The sequence below is a fragment of the Triturus cristatus genome, chromosome 1_1 (assembly GCF_964204655.1).
Source record: "Triturus cristatus chromosome 1_1, aTriCri1.1, whole genome shotgun sequence".
Lineage (NCBI taxonomy): Eukaryota > Metazoa > Chordata > Amphibia > Caudata > Salamandridae > Triturus > Triturus cristatus.
In genome coordinates this window covers 602,124,134-602,143,527 of record NC_140579.1, presented here as the reverse complement: position 1 = coordinate 602,143,527, position 19,394 = coordinate 602,124,134, and the positions used below count along the sequence as shown (strand labels likewise).

At 43.2% G+C, this 19,394-nt stretch overlaps 1 protein-coding gene and 1 long non-coding RNA gene across 5 annotated transcripts in view; both read left to right on the top strand.

Annotated features, from left to right (window-relative positions):
• The window catches only part of LOC146870694 (plasma membrane calcium-transporting ATPase 4-like), a 1,872,989-nt gene that overhangs the window by 1,421,966 nt on the left and 431,629 nt on the right, over positions 1-19,394 (top strand). The gene's annotated exons all lie outside the window — the stretch shown is intronic.
• Positions 5,100-8,220, top strand: LOC146870695 (uncharacterized). The gene is made up of 4 exons (XR_014979028.1): positions 5,100-5,170; positions 5,970-6,077; positions 6,524-6,631; positions 7,582-8,220. It is a non-coding gene; the product is annotated as an uncharacterized LOC146870695 (long non-coding RNA).

Genomic DNA, 19,394 nt, shown 5'->3' with positions numbered 1-19,394 from the left:
TGAAGGTCCAAGACCTCAGCCCTTCGCACCACAATCACAAAAGAGGCTCCCTATTCCATAGCCACAGTAGGAGGAGAGACCAGACCAGTATCGAGTGAGGTGTCTAACCCACTGGCTGCCACCAGTTCCTCATACCAGCTGTACTGTTCCTGTTGTTCTTCAGGGAACTGGTAACCATAAGGGTCCATAGTGCCCTATTATTCCTCTCCAGGTCTATGAAGTAAATAAGGCACTGGCTCCGCTCCGGGAAGCATTGGCTCAGTCGGCGTAGCTCTGGCTCCGTGTCGGAGTCTGGAATAACAATGGGGGCAAGGTGGACGGGGGCTTTGGCACTGGAGTGAGTGTCAACAAAGGTCTCTGCCTCGCCACGTCGCCTCTCCGTATCCAGTTGGGGATCTATGTGGCCTGACAGGCGCTAAGGTCGAACCCGCCGGTGTGGATCAAGTAAGGGCTCTTCCGGCACCCATGGGGCAGTGCCGGCCATATATGAGGCACATGGCCTCATAAAACTCTTTCTGCTGGCTGTGGCCACCCCAACTCCGGGAAAATCGGGGAAGCGTGGAGCAGACCTGGCTGCAGGTTCCACTGACTTGTGGGGCCTGGGTGCCGATGCTGTCGTGTCAGAAGACTTCGACAGACACGGTGATGTTGAAGATGTCGTCAACTTCTTGGCCTTATGTTTGTGGAACTTACTGGACTTCCCAGTGATTTTGAGTGCGCGACAACTGTTGGGACAGGCTCCGCCAATGGTCACGGGACCTTCCGAACGAACAGGACCTTGAACGTTGGGAAGTTGACCGACGTCGGGGGCGAGGACCTTGAGGGAATATTCCCTCAGCACCGTTGGGTGCATGCCGCAACAGTCCTTGCAAACCTTGGAGTTGTGTCACTAACATCTGGGACCAGGGCAGAGCTATGTTGCGTGGAAAGGAAAGAACTGACTTCAGCGCGCCGAGGTGGCACATACATCTGTACTGTGCATGTCACTTCGAGAGCTGACGACGCCATGCGGATCCGAACTACACCACCTACCGCCATTCAGGGGAGCTGCTCAAATCTTTTCTGGATCCAGTCTGACACCTGGGGATACATCTACGATCAGGAATCTGCGACTAGAAGTCTATCAGATAGGGCCTGTTGACTTTGACATAAACCTTTCTCCATAAATGAGTCAGGCCTACTGTCTGTCATTCCTTTTCATAATAACCAGATCAGACCGATAAGCTTGATAGGCATGCCACCATAACAAACTCGGTCCTTCTGCATTCAGCATAAGCTTTCTCAGCGAGCAAAGAATACGATACAATCATTCTTTTTCAGTAGAAGCACACAGCTTCTGCCCAGTCAAAATCTGTGTACTCTAAGGAATCAACATTTAGGGAACGTCAAAGCCCCACTCTCAGTAGAGCTGGTTATAACTCTTTGTCTGTTGATCTCATTTAGGTCAGTGACAGCTGCACACTCTCAAGCCAGACCTAAAAACTGTATTTCTGGGGTCCAGAGTACTTTCAAGTCCAGCTCCTTAATAGGATAATATAGAGCTTAAGTCTGGAGGCCTGCTGCTTCCTAAATCCAGAGATTCATTTCAATCCGACCTGGCTGAGTCTGAGATTTAGCTATTGGAAATACCCCTGGGTAGCTAATGATAATGCTCTGTCCCAGCCATTCCTAAATCAGACGCTCTGGGTCTCAGACAAAAGTTCCTGGATCTTTTGCAAGGATCAGGTCTGGTATGATGTCAGATAATAATCAAAATGTAATTCAGAAAGAACAATATTTTGATGTGCGGTTATTGGTCAGGAAAATGTCATTTGAGTTACATGCCTCTTCCTGGTAATTTCTAAGCATAGTGTTCCTAGTGCTAATATATTTCAATATTTTTCTTGACAGTTTTAAAATAAGGTATATCTGACATGTACTCAGGCCTATGAAATCGGTTCTTGCAGTATTATGTTGCTCTGTTTGCCATTATACACTGTATGTTCTCATATATTCAAAGACTATGACGCTATAATGAAGAGGTCTCAATGTGTAAATTATAGAGCTAGGATATATACCCACATTGTCATTTGACCTCTTATTAAGATAATATACATGCAACCCTCCGTTGTTGTTTTTCCACGCGTTGTTGTTTTTCCACGCGTCATTTTTACCACTCATCAGGAGCCTTTGGGCCTAGGCCCGTTACTCTGTCTATATTATATTGTGTGATTAAGCTCTACGAGTGAACATGCCCCTCCGTTCTTTAACGGTAGCACTCGCAGTCCCCTTTCTCTTTCGATGTGTTTACACCGGTCGTCGAGGCAACGCCGGTACGCGTACCTCACACGCCGCTTCGTGCGGCCCCGACTGGCGTTATTGAGGGTGGGATTCACACCACTCAGTCAATCCCTCGTTTGGGAGACGGTCGGAGTGATTTGCGGTGAGTAGCATTGGCACCAGTTCCCATTTGCGCTTTGTATATTAAATCAGATTGTTGTCTACGGTGCACACTAGTAGCGGCCGCCGCTTACCTCTGATAGTTTGCTTTAGCCATTCCAACTCTATGGACCACGTTATTAGCGGCAATTTCTGAATGTGTGCACAACAAACTGATAATTGGTTATTCTTTCCGCTCCGTGGAGTTACCAGTGAGGGGTTTGAACGTGTCCCGTTCTGTCTTTATGCCTTCTGGTATTTTAATAGTATTGCTTCTTAGGTTGGATCTTACTCATGACGCTTCAATTTTTGACTGGTTTTTCCTAAATGCTAGCTAATGGCGATCGTACCGCAGCACACCCTATAGTTTATCCACCGCTCCATTTAATCACCACCTTTTCCATATAGCGTATTTGGGGCTAATTTTTTATGTGTAAATTGGGTCAGATGCTTTCTAGACAGCGTAAGCAGAACTGCTTTAGCATGTTACCGTTCAGTGGTTTGACTATGTCCTTCTTTGCGCTGTGGCACTTGCCAAAGTAGATTTTGGAACCCATCTATCCCACTATGTAACAGTTTTCATTAACGCAGGTTAGGTCTCCTATTTGTGTGCAATTTGGATTATTGGCTTCCTGTACAGCGCAAGTTGGTCCTTTATGCTAGCTGGTTTCTGTCTCTCCTCTTTGATTAGATCTCCCCCTTTTGCCCTGATTGATTCGGGTACAGCGACTTAATTGAGATTTGTCTCTCTTCTGCTCATGATTGGATCCTTGATTGTCCGGGACCACACTTCGAGTAAGTTTCTTAGAGTCTTCATTACTTTGGTATAGACTCCCCTTCGGGACTCTATTTTGACTGATAGTCACCTCAAATTACTTTAGGTACCATCTCACTCCTTCCCTTATTTCCTTAGGAGCTGCTGAGCCTTTTGCCCCTCCGCCATTGATTTGTGAGAGGATTCCCCCTTCACTTACGGTAATTACATTGATTACGCCCACAGCTTTGGGCCTTTCTTTTAAACCCTTTCCAGTTTTAGCATGGATGTGTTACACCATCCTTTGTCTCCCTAGGTGCTCATCAACGCCACACCCCCTACCCACTGTCCTGAGGAAGACCCCGCTAGTAAGGTCTGGAAGAGCCTACACGAATACTGCGGTCGAAACGTCGACATTCTATTAATGCCAGCTCTTCCAACAGTTCTTGGTTGACTGTGGAATTATAAGCTTCATGGCAATGGTCTAATAATACTATGTAATGTGATTAATCTACGAATGATTTTTGTTCCCCAAGCATATGAAGAATATATGCTTGAACTGTTTGTGATTCCTTCATCGTTATCTTCACTTTGCCTACTTCACTACCTCACCTAAATCACAACCTTCCCCTTCCTCCTCGTTCTTTGGGCACTGCAATGTTAATATTTTCACAGAAATGTATGATTTTTATTGTTTGTTGGAAGAAATTTGTATGTGTTTCAGTGTGATTAAATAACACTGACACTCATAGTTTTCCCTATTTTGTTCTCCAAAACTGTTCGGTATTTTTGTTTCCCTTGTTTGACACTAATGATGTTATGATACTGGAACCACCCTAATATATACTGCCTTAAAGTGTAATGATTCCGGGTTTACCCTTTTGTGTAACCTAACCAGTTTTAAAATAAAGACTAATGATTTCAAAATGTGGTGCTAAAATGCTAATAGTGCTTAAGTTGTAGGTGCTAGAAGCATGCTTTCCAAATAAACGGTATCACATATTCAAATCCCAGCCCCTTGCATGGCACCTCTATCCACCCACTCGTTTCCTAAACCACAGCAAGAGGAAATTAGCCAGTTAATCAATTCAGTAGCAGACAACTGGGGATTGGTACAGCTATATTATGGTCTTAGACCTGTTGTCCAAGAATCAGCTTAGAAATACCTTTAAATAAGCGGCTAGACTAGACATTTATCTTCTAAAATATGACTACCATATAAAGAAATCTCTCTCAGGGACCTGTTTTAGACCTTGGCAAGAGACTGAACCTTTGAAAGAGGTAAAATATGCGCAATATAGGTGATGCTTGCTCAAGAATTGAAAACATCTTCCCAGTAGGACCACACCCAAATGAGATCAAGTAATGAAAAACACTGAAGAAGTGCGGTCTGCTGCATTGCCACATCTGCTTTCAATGTCACTTAATAGCATACACATGCCTGGGTGATATTGGACATTTTGAAGGAATGGGAGCTGCTCGTTGACATGATTTGTGAATGCTCTTTGCAGATAGTTCTTGTTCCATGAAGGTTGGGCAGTGGAGAGAAATCGTTTTTAAAATATTACTAGGCCATTCTCTGTATATGACCATTGGCTCTGCTTCAGGGCTGAGCACAGGGAGATGCAAAACTATTTTAGAATTTGCAACCAAAGAGGTGATTCACATCCCACTCTGTTACTTTTAGCTGCCTTCAGATAGGAAATTAGAAATGCGGCTTATAGAGACATTCGTTCTCATTTTCATCAACTTCAGTACTTATCATTCGGTACAAAAGGGGGTGGTGATGGACGGAGCATCAGAACCAATCAAACACTCACACCCAGTCAACAGATCTGGGTTTGATCCATCACCGTTCTTTAGCCCACTCTACCACCCCAGTTCAGACATGGCCATATGTAAATCCCGGAAGACCCGCGTGTCGGAGCCGTAACATGTCAGAGACGTCCAATCATGGTACCACGAATTCCCGACTCCGGGTCAACAGGACCCGAGCAGGTAAGTCGACAACACAAAGGGAGTGTGGGAAATGATAGGAAGGTGCTGTCTTGTCTTGGAAGCAGTGGGTGTGGGATTTTGGTGCTAGAAGTCTTTGCCAGAACACTTTTATTGATCGATTTGCTCATTTCTCAGGATGATGACATGCTCTTTGCAGTATCACATAATAAGAACCAGCATGTTAATTGACTCGTAAAGGATCTTTAACGCTATGTAGGGTCTCTTGCTGCTGTACATAGCTGTATTGCTCCTCTAGGTGGCTCATGCAATACAAGTACCACTACATGCATGCCTCTCTTGATGTTCTAATGTGCTCTGCTGCATGTTTGTGCATGGTATGTCTTTTCAGAAAGTGCTTCTGGGAGCAAAGTGATATATGACTGTATGGCGTACCTGTGCTGAGTTGGATGTGAGATGTTCTGTCCTGTGTAAGGTTAGATGAGTGTGTGTCGTTTCATGGTGGCAGGTGCTTTGGATTTCACAGTGGTGACCTTGTAATAAATATTATATTCACCAGTCAATATGCCATATAAGGTGTTGGTGCAGTTGAGCGAAACATAGGGTTTCCTTTCCTATTTGATTTGCTCAAGTGCGTTATCTCATCTGTTGTGTGTGGGTGGGTTTAATTTATTTCCTAACATGCAACACAGTGGGCAATCATTTCATTTGAGATTTAGTGAAACTCAACCACACATTCTCTGTTTATGCTTAAGAAGTTGAATTCCCAATGTTATGTGCCTATTTACAAAATACTTTTTTCATAAGTTAATCATGTATAACTGCTTGTCAATTATTCTAGGAAATTACAGCTATTCGTCAGATTACCCTGCTACGGGTCTGAATGAGGAGCTCAAACTAATACAAACAAATGTAAGAAAATTTCAAGATAAGAATGATTTCTCAAAAGGTAAGTGAAACTCATCTTTTAAAACCAAGTGAGTAGAAGCAACTTTGACCACATAACCTAAAACTCCTAATTCTCCTGCACTTTGTACTCCTCACGTGCATATCTCAGAAATAAGTTTCTGTTCACCAAAAGCTGTGCCTTAAAATAAAAATAATAATAATAAAAACACCTACTGAATTGTAGGCCAGCTGAAGTACGTGTGGAAATCAGTAGGCTATTTATCATTTGCAGGCAGCGCTGTGTGCTTTGACAAACATTGTATGTTCTTTGCAAAAAGAAATTGGTTCTGGAGTACCAATGCGTATTTCTGGCACTAATGCATCATTTTTTGATCACTGTTACACATGGTGCTTATGAATGTCAATTAGCCGGCCAGAAACAAAAACGTTTACTTTTAAAATCATGTATATATGATGGCATATATATTAATGCTTTGTTATCTGCAGGATGATATGCAGCAGCTGGTAGAGGTTCTGTTGAACCCTATTCATTATGAAATTGTGTGCTGAGATGAGCATTGGGCAGGGATCAACCAGAAATTGCAGATTTATTTGGTAAGATATTCCAAATCATCTAATTACCCTTCTGGTAACGAACATTCAGGTTAAAGCTGCAAATTGTTTGTGTAAAAACAGTAACTAACATTAAAAATGTGTTTTGACTTATAAAACCTTAAGGCCTAAGTGGTCCCATAGCGGCTCACGTTATTGCTGCAGTGTTCCTTTTATGCTGTTTTGTATTGCCTTTTTACTCCTTCAGTCAGTTCTCTTCAAATAAGCAAGCAATCCAGGCCTTAAACTAGAAATCTTCATGACAGCACTGAAAGCACACAGTGCTTCCAGCCTTACTTCATACTTTCATCTGCATCCCTGGTCCAAACACTTGCTTGTCTGCATTCATGTACTGGCCGCAAGGGAATTTGGGACTTTCTTTTCCAGACGGGCTTGCTGCAAGCGTAGTTCAGTGGACCTTCCGCCAATATCCTTCTTGAAGGCAGCATAAGTTGAACCCAAGGTAGTTTACTCCCTGTTTGCACAGGCTACATCTAGTGGCTTACAGACTCTGGTAACTGGGAAACCACTCTTTACCTTTGTACATCTGTAATTTATCCTGAATGTTAGAGGAGCAGTGATTAAAGGCACAATGCTGTCAAACTGTGGTCAATGTGTGGCGGAGATTAAAACCTAAAATTCGCCGTCTCTTGAGGATAAAGAGCCGTTTTTTACAATAATATTGAAACTCTGGGACTGTTCTGAATCTAATTTTCCCCTTCACTCTTACAGTTGAGAAAGGGATATTTTCTTTCTTCACCTTCCATCTGATCAATGGCCTAAGTTCAAATGTGAACCAGAAGCATCAGCAAAGCAGTGTTAAAACCTATCATAAGGCGCCCTTTATGGTGGAGGGGAATCCAGTGTTTTATTAAGGCAGCTAATCTAAAAGAAAATCTAAAGTAACTCAATTGTAGAAAGTGTACTAATATAGTCTTTTGTTATCTTTTCAGAATGTTATGAAATCTTAGTGCAAGCTGGCTTCCTCTCAACAACCAAACTACGAGAAGGGCTCTTGTCGTAAGGATCTGCAATTGCAAAAGAGGACAAAATACTCTGAATCTGGCAACACACAATAAAGCTGCTTCTTTTGTTGACTTTTTAAAATTCACTTTCCTTACTTTTAATGTTATCCTGAACAGTATACTATCTCTCTTTGAGGTCATGTACATGCTTTGGCGAAATAAAAGCACACAGTGAGAAGTAATTTCAGATCCATTTATTTGAACCAATTCTTTGTTCGGTGTATTGCCACAGGTCACCATATCAAAACTTAGAGTGACGTCGTTTAGCTCAAATGAAGACCTGTCACAATTAGTATGGGGAAAGGTCATACGTTGCAAGGCTGCTACTCAATGCAAATGGTATTCTTGCCAACACCAACGCTCCTCACAAATTCATTTTATATCATTGTCCTTGGTTAAAGAAGGATCCTGTTTTAAACCCATACAGTTTTCTTTTTTAAAGGGACACCATGTTTCACCCAAGTATTTCATTTCAAATTTGTTTTTAAATTAGACTTGAGTAATCCAGGATGAAGGAAAGGACATTTGGAAAGTCTGTATTTAAACATTTAGGAGTGATATACAAGCATCGAGAACATTTTATTAACCCCTTCAGCGCGGCGCGGATTTCCACGCCACGCTGAAGGTTCCGTGCGCGGGCGGGGCCATGACGGAACGGTTCCGTCATGCGCACAGCGCAACCGACGTGCATGACGGAACCGTTCCGTCATGCGTGTCGAAGGGGTTAAACCATTCTGAAGTAATGCCCATTTGCAATAGCCAAGAGTGCCCATCCAGTGGATACTCTTGGATGTTACGAATTGGGATTACTTCTAAATAATTCCACGGAGTACTCTTGGTTGTTAGGCAGTGATGCCCGTAGTATTTTCCCAATACCCTTGTGTACATTAACTCCAATTCGAAGTTGTCATAAAATCATACTACAGTAATGCATAATAATTCTGAAGATGTTAGCAAATCATCCAGTGGTTGTAAACAGTAACCATGAGGTTGTCCTGAAATCATCCGGTAGTATTTCAAACTCATCCTGCACTTGTCAGTTAGTATTCCTTGAGAAGTACAAGATCATCACGCGTTTTTAATTGAAGTAATCATGACACCATCCTGGAGTAATTCACGCTCATCCTGCAGTTGTCAATTAGTATTCTTGGAGTTCTAAAGGATCATCACGCATTTTTAATTGAAGTAATCAGGACACCATCCTGGAGTAATTCACACTCATCCTGCAGTTGTCAATTAGTATTCTTGGAGTTGTAAAGGATCATCACGCATTTTTAATTGAAGTAATCAGGACACCATCCTGGAGTAATTCACACTCATCCTGCAGTTGTCAATTAGTATTCTTGGAGTTGTAAAGGATCATCACGCATTTTTAATTGAAGTAATCAGGACACCATCCTGGAGTAGTTTTTGTGATTACAGTAAGAGTCATCTCATTTAAATATTTCTCCCTGTGGGCAGACTTCAGGATGGCTTGGGATGACTTCCCCAGATAATTACAGGAATAGCCTGGCTGAAGTCATCGGATGACCCTAGAATGAGTCCAGGATGATCTTCCTTTTTGACTTGGGTCACTCCAGCAGCGAATGCCATGTGTGCAGGCACTCCGGAGCCCCTCTCGAATGCCTCCGGAGCAGTCCCCAAGGGGGCCGAGCACCCGGCACCCGGGCACAGACGTCCAAGCGTCGGCGGTATTGGGCCCTCGCCAATCTCCTCTCCCACCTCTCGGGGTTTCGAGGTTTTCCGGCAGGCCTCGATCTCCCCCCGGTACGGCAGTTGCAAGTTCGCGGGACCCAAGGAACCAAGATGGCGGGCGCGCGGTCAGGCCTCAGGTGGCTCATCAATCGTAGCTGGTTTTCGCCGCCTTCTCGCTCTGTGTGCCAAATGCACGCCGTACAATCAGCTCCTCATTCACTCCGCCAGTTATTTCTCACCAGCCGGGGGTCTTTTGGCGCCGCTGCCTTGTTATATTTTGTCGTAAGCTGTGGCGGCGACTCGGAGCTGAAATGGCGTGCGTCTCACTCCATTCGCAGCGAGACCACGCCCCTATGGCCTTTCTATTATATAGTTTGTTTGCTTTAGATGCATGCTTGGAAAATATCGAAGGAAGAGAAGTCACTAGGATGTTTTGTCCAAATGACTGGCGCTTAGGAAGTGAGTGTGAAATCTTGGACATACGGTTTACCTGTACAGCCTACTGTTTAATATACTTTTGGGAATTTTTCATACCCTATATAGTGATGGTACAGGTATGATTACTCAAGCATGGGGGCTCCTGTTCCAAAGACGTTACTAAATATTTCAGGCTTTCTTTGCCTGTACCAGAAGAGTGAATTACTTTGTGTCTGTCCCTTGATTGATGGTGATTTGTATAACATCAGGTGGTTTCTAGACGTTATCAGCGTTTCCTACCGAAGCTTTTTAATTCCCATGCCACTTAGCTGATTATTTTTACATTTCTCATTGCTTTTCCAACAGCTTGTGTGTATGACTCATGCCATATCTTCAATGCTGTGGAAAGACTGTATGATCGAACTTCGCTAATAACACAGGTACAAAGAGATGATGTATATGTTTGCATCTTAAGGACGGGTCATGAAAGGGAGCTTTTGAGTTAAACAATTTCCTGGTGGATATCTTCTCTCTAGCACTTGCACATATTAACCTTCAGAAAATGCCACTAAACAGTTGCCAGATTTAGAGCACATACTGAACGTGACTAAGCCTTAAACACCTGTTCTGGTAAATGTTTATTGTTCTGTGGTGATGCTCCTCGACTTTATAATTTTCAATTTCTTATACTCTATTTAACTATATGGATGTGTAGAATATCTATGCTGTGGAAATCTGTGTCACAGACCTGTGACAACAGTTCTCCTTTGTGGATATTTTCTACGGAAAAGCTTGCAGCGCTCCCTTTCGATTGCAAATCCCAATGTGATGGATCTCTGAATAAACGACCTACACCCATTCAATTTTAAACTTGTTTTACATAGGGTTGCAAGATTTCAACCCGATCCCTTTTAAAATAAATCTGTAGATGACTATTTCTAGAGTTCCATTGTTACATCTTAGCGGCTTATTACTCTAATGCTCAAGCAGCTGATTCTATTTGTCTCACTTTTCTCAGATCACATTTTATAGCCCTCTTAGATCACTTCATATCACCATATGCACCTAGTGATCTCCATCATGATTTATTTGAATTTCCCCTTTCTTCCTGCATTAGTGGAACGCATTTGAATCCTTAGATACCTACAGATTGCAATTTTCCTGTTACTACTATGTAGGATAAAGATAATTTTGTACAGGCATGAAGGGGAGCTTAATATCTAAGAAGGAGGAAGCAATTAACATTCAGGTAATGGGGTTTGTTTTACTGTTAAAGGGATTGTATACAGCTTAAAAAAGAAAGGATAAAATGCAGTCCAGGAAAGGAGGATAATAGACAATGAGAGGCATGAACACTGGTTAGTATGCGTTCAAACGGGAAAGATAAGATGCTTGTTGAGAAGAATGTGATACAGGCGGACTGGGAGAAGACGAAGTTACTCTCTGCTAACTCTTTTTCCTGTTGAAATAATTTTAATTAACCGGACAGCTACCAGTCTGTTGTGTTCTTGCCACTCGCAGACCAAACCTAAGTGCCCCTTCCATCGCAGTCAAGCACGCATTCCAGCATAACATGATTCTTCCCTCCAATGCCCCATCCGTCGCACAGCTTCCCACCCATTCCTGCTGGTTAACCCCTCTCCTAATTGTCATGACGTTTATGCCCATTCTCATGGCTGCTCAGTCCTCACTTAATCTGTGACTACCTGTCCACGCACCCATCTATGCTATGCCCAGCAGCACCGTTTTAGTTCATTGAGCACTTCGGCCCAGTACTTCTCTCATCACCACCTAACTACCCTCTACCTCTCTTATCTACCATGCTGCTCTCACATCCCGAACCAGCCACTTCCCTGCCATCTCCTTTGCCACTCTGAGCCCGTTCTCTGCCGAGCCCCATCGGAATTCTGCTGGACCCTGTTACCCTCCCTATCGATCAACTCTCACATTCACAGCGAGAGCCTCTAATTTCCCTTTCTAGCAGCAAAATCATCCATGCAAAGCACGCACTGTGCTATCCAAGCTCTCCTCAGAGCTCGCCAAATGCAGTTGGTAGTAATTGTGCCCAGCCATCTTCCCTAGCTGTCCTGCTTGTCACCTTTGATGTTGAGTACACATAGAAGGCACTGAACATGCGTCAAAAAGGTTCATTGGGTATCTTTTGTAGGTCTTATTACTTTGGTACTGTCAACATGCTCATATTAGATGTCACTTAAAGTTGAGCAATTGCAGAGATGGAACTTGCAAGCAGAGACTCAAGGAAATTGATTTAACTAAGGATTTGCAATAATTTAAAAAAACACACAGAAGAACAGTAACTTTTTCCAGGAAGATTGTTTTTACAAATGGCTGTCATTTGTGTTGTGGCCCGTAAGGCTGCAAAATAAAGCAAACCTCGTATATTTTCATGGTTTCTTTATAAAGGGAGCTAATTCAAAATCAAAAAAAGATAATTGGTTCCTGTTTCAGCCCCACCACGAGCTTTTTTAAAAACCTGCCGCATCTTGGAGGGGGCTTGAGGGAGGCTACCTTATCAGCGCCGTGAGGGCAACGGCAGGCTTGCAATCCACAGAAGGGGCCTAAGCAGCGAGCATTTACCGTCCAAATCGACCCTCAGGTCCGCCGTGAGGGTAACGGCACAAACGAAAACTACAGAACCCAGGCTCCCCTGGTCGGCGCTCGCAGGTGACGTCAGTGGCAGGCGTCACCTGCCTACATCAACGCAGCACGCCTACCGCAGCGCGGGACGCGCGCGGGCGGCGCCCGGGCCAAGGGCGGGCCCGTCCTAGCCCGTCGAAGACCGGACAAGACTGGACTGGGCCATCCTCCTTATCTCCCAAGTAAGACCTATTTTATCCACAGTAGGAGAGCCCCATTCGTATGTGCACGTGTCATTTAATCACATTGTCTGTCGCTCATAAGGACGCAGTGAATCGACTCTTAAACACTAAGTTAGTTATTACCTTGTAGAGTATTTGCATACTCCAATGCTATCACAAACCGCTTGCCCCTACAACTTTTGCTCAGGATTTTAGACTGTTTGGCCTGATACGTTGATAGTTCAGCTCTTCTCAACATTGCTTTGGATTATTCATTGCTTGGAAAATTGTTCAAGGAGAAATTTTGTGTCGTGGGGCCACTTTTTTGCTGGGGTCGTAATGGGAAAGCGGAAAGCCACTGAACCCATGACGGGGAAGAGGAAATTAGCCAAAACTCAAAAACGAGCAAAAATAGTTGCTAACAATTGCACATTGGCTGAGATTGATAATCTAATAGAAGAAGTGGAGATTATGTTGTCTAGTGAGAAGGTGGTCAATAACAAGGGTAACAAAATCTCATCTTACTACAGCAAAAAAGAGAAGGTCCAACGAGCAATGCCCCCTGATTCCATCATCACAGTACACAGACCCCACCCGCCCTCACAAATACAATCCCAACCCCCAATTCCTCCACCCCTAACGCCAAGTAGGCGTTGTACTACCAAGTCTTCCACAGGGCTAGATGACATTGTCAACATAGAGGAAGTGACTGGGTACACAGTTAGTCCTACATGTAGAGAGGTGGCTACAGTTGAATGCTCCAATAGATTTGCACCTCTGGCCGATACCCCAGAGTCCGACATTAGGATCCCCGTGAGAAGCAGCGATGAAATAACTTCCAAGCTCTTCGACGCGATGGGGGTCCATCCTCAGGTACAGCCACCTAACAATCTTGTATCATTGGACATTTATAACCTAGTGGCAACCCTAAACACCAAACTAGATGGACTCCAAGAGGAGGTTGGGATAATCAAAAAAATGCTTGAGTCCTTAATGCTCAATTTACCAAACCACGAGGGGGGGCCTAATTTCTTCTATGAGAGAACCTGCCGCACCTGAAACTAAATTAGCAGGTGCGACTAGGGGCAACCAAACGACCAAACCAGCGTCCCGAGCATCTAACTGTCGCCCTGAGTCCCAGAACCTCACGCAGTGCACTAATCTTGGCACACACACACTTCCCCAGACCAAAGAACGTAGAGAACAGCAGAACAATAATGAAAACCCCAAAAGGACCATCCTTCCATACCAGGCTAGATTCATCCAGGCAAATTCGAGCATACCCCACAAAGATAGACCCTTATGCCCCATACCCGGGAGGGGGGTAGGGGATCATGAACTTGAGAACAACCGATACTCAGCCCAGGTCAACAGATCTGTAATCAGGGAGGACCCGGTTTCATGTAGTGTATTTCTCACAAATGTCCCAAGATTGAAGGCGGGTAGCAGAGAAGATAAGGACTCATTATTAAATAAAGCAGTCCACTGGATCAGAAAGGAAAGGCAGTGCCTATCTATAATAAGATCAGACTTAAAAAATGTGGAAAGGATCCATCAAGATATGGGTGATTTGGATGACATTAAGTTAACCTTCCACTCTAAAAACATCGCAGATAATTTAATTTAATTTAATAACTATGAATCTAAGATCCCATTCCTTTTTTAATTCTAGTATTGGCATCAGACAGAAAAGAACCTGTCCAGTTGGTAGGGATATTATACCTCTCACTCCTGGGAGGTATTCGAACCTAGAAGACCCAGACTGACTGACCCAAGAGTGGACCCGTAGACCATCGCAAAGGGCAAAATCTCCCATAGCCCTGGCACAACAAATCCCAACTGTACTTCCCCTTGTACTTGAAAATGATACACACTGTGAAAAACTTTATCCTGAGGGAGGTTCAGGCACTTTTGCAGAGGTAGTGGGCAGTTTGGACAGTACCACTGACACATTACTGTGCCACACACAACCAATTATATCCATAGTAGGTTGTAACCATCACAGCTATACCTCTTCAAATACCGTGAAGATGGTAAGCTGGAACATAGCCGGCCTCACAAGAAAACTGCAGGAACCAGACTGGCACGGATATATAGATACATTCGATCTCTGTTTATTTCAAGAAACGTGGGCCAGGGAACCCCTGCACAAGGCGGGCTATAGAACATTTAGTGTAGAGGCGCGGCAATCAACCAGGGGTAGACCAGCAGGAGGCCTTCTTATTTGGGTTGCAAATAGCATTAACGCCACAATAGGAATAATACCATCAGATACAGAGGATGTTCTGGGCTTAAGCTTTAAATTCAAAAACAATTCGAAGCTTTTTTTATTTAATGTATATATTAGGCCCAGAGATAAATCTAATGAATCACCAATAGTACAGCAACTAGAAGATGTTATAGCTCCCCTACTCCCCTCTGGCCCCATTCTAATTGGTGGTGACTTTAATTGCTGCTTCGAACCCTTGGCAGATTTGAAAGATATCTTCGAGGATGAAGACACTGCCCGGGGTATACCCCCCCTAGGAATAGTTAAATTCTCTAGAAGCTCCCCATCCGCATTACAGCTATTGAATTTCACGATAGTAAATGGCTTAAGATCATGTAATGGCAGAACATCGTCGGACCCTCTGGGATCCAACACCTCCTCAAGGGGGTCCGCGACTTCCAGGATTGATTACATTATGATAAGCTCGGCCTACTGGGCTCACGTAAAAGATTTCAAACTAGACGACAGAAGAGAAAGTGATCATTTCCCACTTTGCTTAGAGCTCACAGAAGAATCGTTCCAGAAACATCCAACGATCCACTTGGGACCAGGCCATGAAGTGATCCAGCCCATAGTGAGCAACAACAGAAGGGCGGTAAAATGGCCGTCCATAATGGGGAATACTGAATCTCTTACCCACATTTATAACAGCTTTAGTGACCTAGTGCTGTCACACCTAAATCTCCTGGGTTCACATTGATAACACAGACCCACTTAAAACTGGTAAAGAGAATTGAACCAGATTTGACAAAACCTGGTCTTACTAAGACTAAACACCCCGTCAAGGTCGTGAACTCTAACCCTTGGTTCAATCAAGACTGCGCAGATAAAAAACAACTCCTAATGAAGGCACTTCATGACAAGGACCCCTCGGACATTAGAGAATCAAGAACTTTATACAATAAAACCCTGAATGTGGCCCGTAGGAGCTGGGAAGACTCAAGTTGGGGAGAATTATTAAAGGCAGTAAGATTAGGCGACCAATTTTCATTCTGGCGGATTATTGCCAAGGGCAAGAACCCAGGTGCTCCGGTCCATGACCTTAATCTGGACCCAGGCACCTGGCATAGGCACTTTGCCCATCTGTACGCCCCCCCCCAGTTCATACGACTAGTGGCAATACCAGTATCATCAGTAGCCTTATCTCCTTACCTTTGATTGCCCCTTTGTCCTTTAGTATAGATGATACCAGATTGGCTTTGAACTCCATTAAGCCCTCAAAAGCACCTGGTCCTGATAGAATACCAGGCGATCTTTTTAAACATGCACCAGATGTATGGGTACCATACATCAACTTGTTGAGCAACGCAATTGCAGGTGGCCAGCCAATCCCTGAATCTTGGAAGGGAGCAGAGATTGTTCCAATATATAAAAAGGGTGGTAGAGACAACCCGGCTAACTACAGACCCATCAGCCTCCTGGACATACTACAAAAAATGTATGCAAAACAAATCTTGGAAATCTTAAAAGGTTGGATGTCTGCAAACAACATTATCTCTCCCTACCAAGCTGGCTTCAGGGAACGGACAAGCACCATAGATCAGGTGTTCCGAATAATAATAATAGCATGGAAATATACCAGGCTAAGAGACGGCCATTTATATGTGGCCTTTATAGATCTAAAGGCCGCCTTTGATTCAATCCCTAGAGACCTTTTGTGGTCAAATTTATTGCAACAGGGAGTCCCTAAAAACATCTTGACACAGCTAGTCAGGCTACATGAGAACAACTACGCCAGAGTACGCTGGGGACAGGCGGGTGAACTCACCGAAGAAATACCAGTTGAAAGAGGTGTGCGCCAGGGCTGCGTCCTGGCGCCCACCCTCTTTCTTCTAAACGTTAACGATATGGTTGAGTTCCTCCTAAGATCTAATCATGACTCCCCGAAGCTGGGGGGGAACCATGTCTGTGCTCTAACTTTTGCGGACGATACCATATTACTGTCGCAAACGCCAAAGGGTCTGCAAAATCTTTTGAACTCACTTAATGATTACTGCACTTCAAAGGGCTTGGAAATTAATCTTGCAAAGACCAAATATATGTCAATCAGACCCCACAAATGTTTCAAGCGTAACCTTAAGTTGAATGGAACGAGTTTAGAATGTGTCCCTAATTTTACTTATCTCGGTGTGAACACTGACTCTAAACTCTCTTGGAACCCCCAAATTACAAAATCTAGCACACTTTTAATGCAAAACTCAGTCCCAATTAAAAAAAAATTGCATGCAACCTCGTCTAGGGCAATCACTCCAGCATTGGAAGTCTATAAGGCAAGGGCCCAATCCGCCGCGCTGTATGGTTCAGAGTTATGGGGGGGGGGGGGGGTTCCCTCAAGATTTTAACAAAGGGGGAGAATAAGATACTGAGGAGATTTGTCACACTCCCACAAAATACACCTTTAACCCCCCTCATGATGGACCTAGGTGTTAAACGCTTGGGCCATAGGGCTGTATGGATGTCCCTGTCTTATTGGATAAGAATCTGGACGACGGAGGAACTTTACATGTATAGACAATCATTAGCTGAACTCCTGACCCTGGATATTAACCTTAGTTTTCCGTGGTTGATACACATTCGCAAATGGCTGCTGGACCTGGGCTTGAGCAGATTCTGGGCTAACCCGAACCTGCTCACTCGTGATTCAAAACAGGAAATAAACAGGAAATAAAAATAATTTATTGGAACTTTATTACCCATAATGTAGTCTTGAATTGTGACGCAGGTCCCCTTACCTCTCAATTCATGCTGTTTAAAACACCCCCCCGATTTGAACAATTTTTGGACGAGATTGAGCCCCAACTCGCTAAAGTATTGTACCTTAAATTTAGGTACGGCACTCTCCAAATAAAGTCCTTTACATCCAATTGGGGGCTTGCCGGGAGAGAGAGAGGGGAAATTGATGACAGGTGCTCCCTATGCAATACAGGGTCTAAAGAGACATAGCACACGTTTTATTTTTTTGTCCTGCCTACAGAGCACCTAGAAACAAATAGATTAAACCTTTGGGCAGGAAGCTATGTGTTGGAAAATACCTTGAAATGTTGCGTATCCTGAAAACTGACTCTTCAAGACTCATTGTATTTGGTACCAGCAGATTTTTACTAGCAGCCAATTTTATTAGGACTAAAAAGGGACTGAGATTTTAAACTTATTTTATTGAGAACTGCGGAAATTTTATCAAACGTAATTTGAGGGTATCTAAAGATTATGATTGACTGTAAACATTTTTTTGGGTAGTCATGTTTGTACGTTGTTAAATCATAACGAAGCACCTTGCACTTTAAGAAATCTTATCCTGTTTACATGTGCACACTTAGTTCTAAGTGGCATCAAGCACTTTATATGTCATTACTAGGGATCCACCATGTTGTACCTTGTCTATACAATGGGTTTTAAACATTGATATGTATATAACGAGGGTTTAGCTCTCCAACTGTAAATAGATCTTATCTTATCTGTACTTTTGTTGTATGTTTGATGCTTTTATGATTCTGTGAATCGAATAAAGATCTATGATGATGATGAAAAACCTGCCCTCTTTGAGTTTGCTGTAGCTGTCATTTGATCAGGTCTGAATAATCGGCAATCACTGCAATCAATATAACTGTTGCCAAATAATACAATTGCGCTGTAGAAGAAGGTCAAGTGAGCAGTACATTTCCATCTTACACCTGCTTCCTAGAACAGTATTTCCCAAACTGTGGGTCGTGAGCCGATTTTTGGTGGGCCGGGAAAGTCCAAGCAGTAAATAACGATGCCTTTAATATCTGCATTTATCTTGTCACATTTTCTGCGCTTCAAAGACAGAGGTGCAGTGTCAGGCTATGTATTCTGACAAATTGCTGCTTATTTGTTTAACATGGGGATTGGTGTTTACAAACTCCTCTCTCTTTGTGTTCATAGAAAGATGAGTAAAGTCAATTATGTGACAATCTTGCTGGGGTACACGAGGGTGAAAGGAAAGGCTGTAGGACGTAATTATTTCGTAACAACAAATTGTTAATGCCTGTAAATTAACTATATACATTCAGCACTTCAGAAAGCAAAAATGAAGCATTTTTTTTGTAATTATTAAATGTGATGGAAACGGACATTGTAATAGGTGCAGAACAAATCAATTCACCTTACTTGGTGACGCACAAATAATAAATATTCACAGAAACCCAATTTCCACACATTATTATTTGTGGACGATATTGCTCAATTGCTAAAACTGTATGTCTTTGCAAATTAAGTGTCCATTTTAATGGGAAATGTGCTTTCTGTAACTGACGGTGTGCTACCACATGATGCTTTAGTTGCTTTAAAAAATAGCCTACCTTATATTTTTATTTATTTATTTATGTGTTTTATAAAGCGCGAACTTGACCCGTTAGGGTATCAAAGCGCTTTACAGGGGAGCAAAGCATTATACAGACAGATTTAGAGTCGACCAGTTACAGCTCAAGTAGCAGTGTAGTGCAGGAATATATAGGGTAAAGCGAAGCATGTATTTACAGTTTACATAACCAATTGCAAAGAGCGAGAAACCATATTTAAAG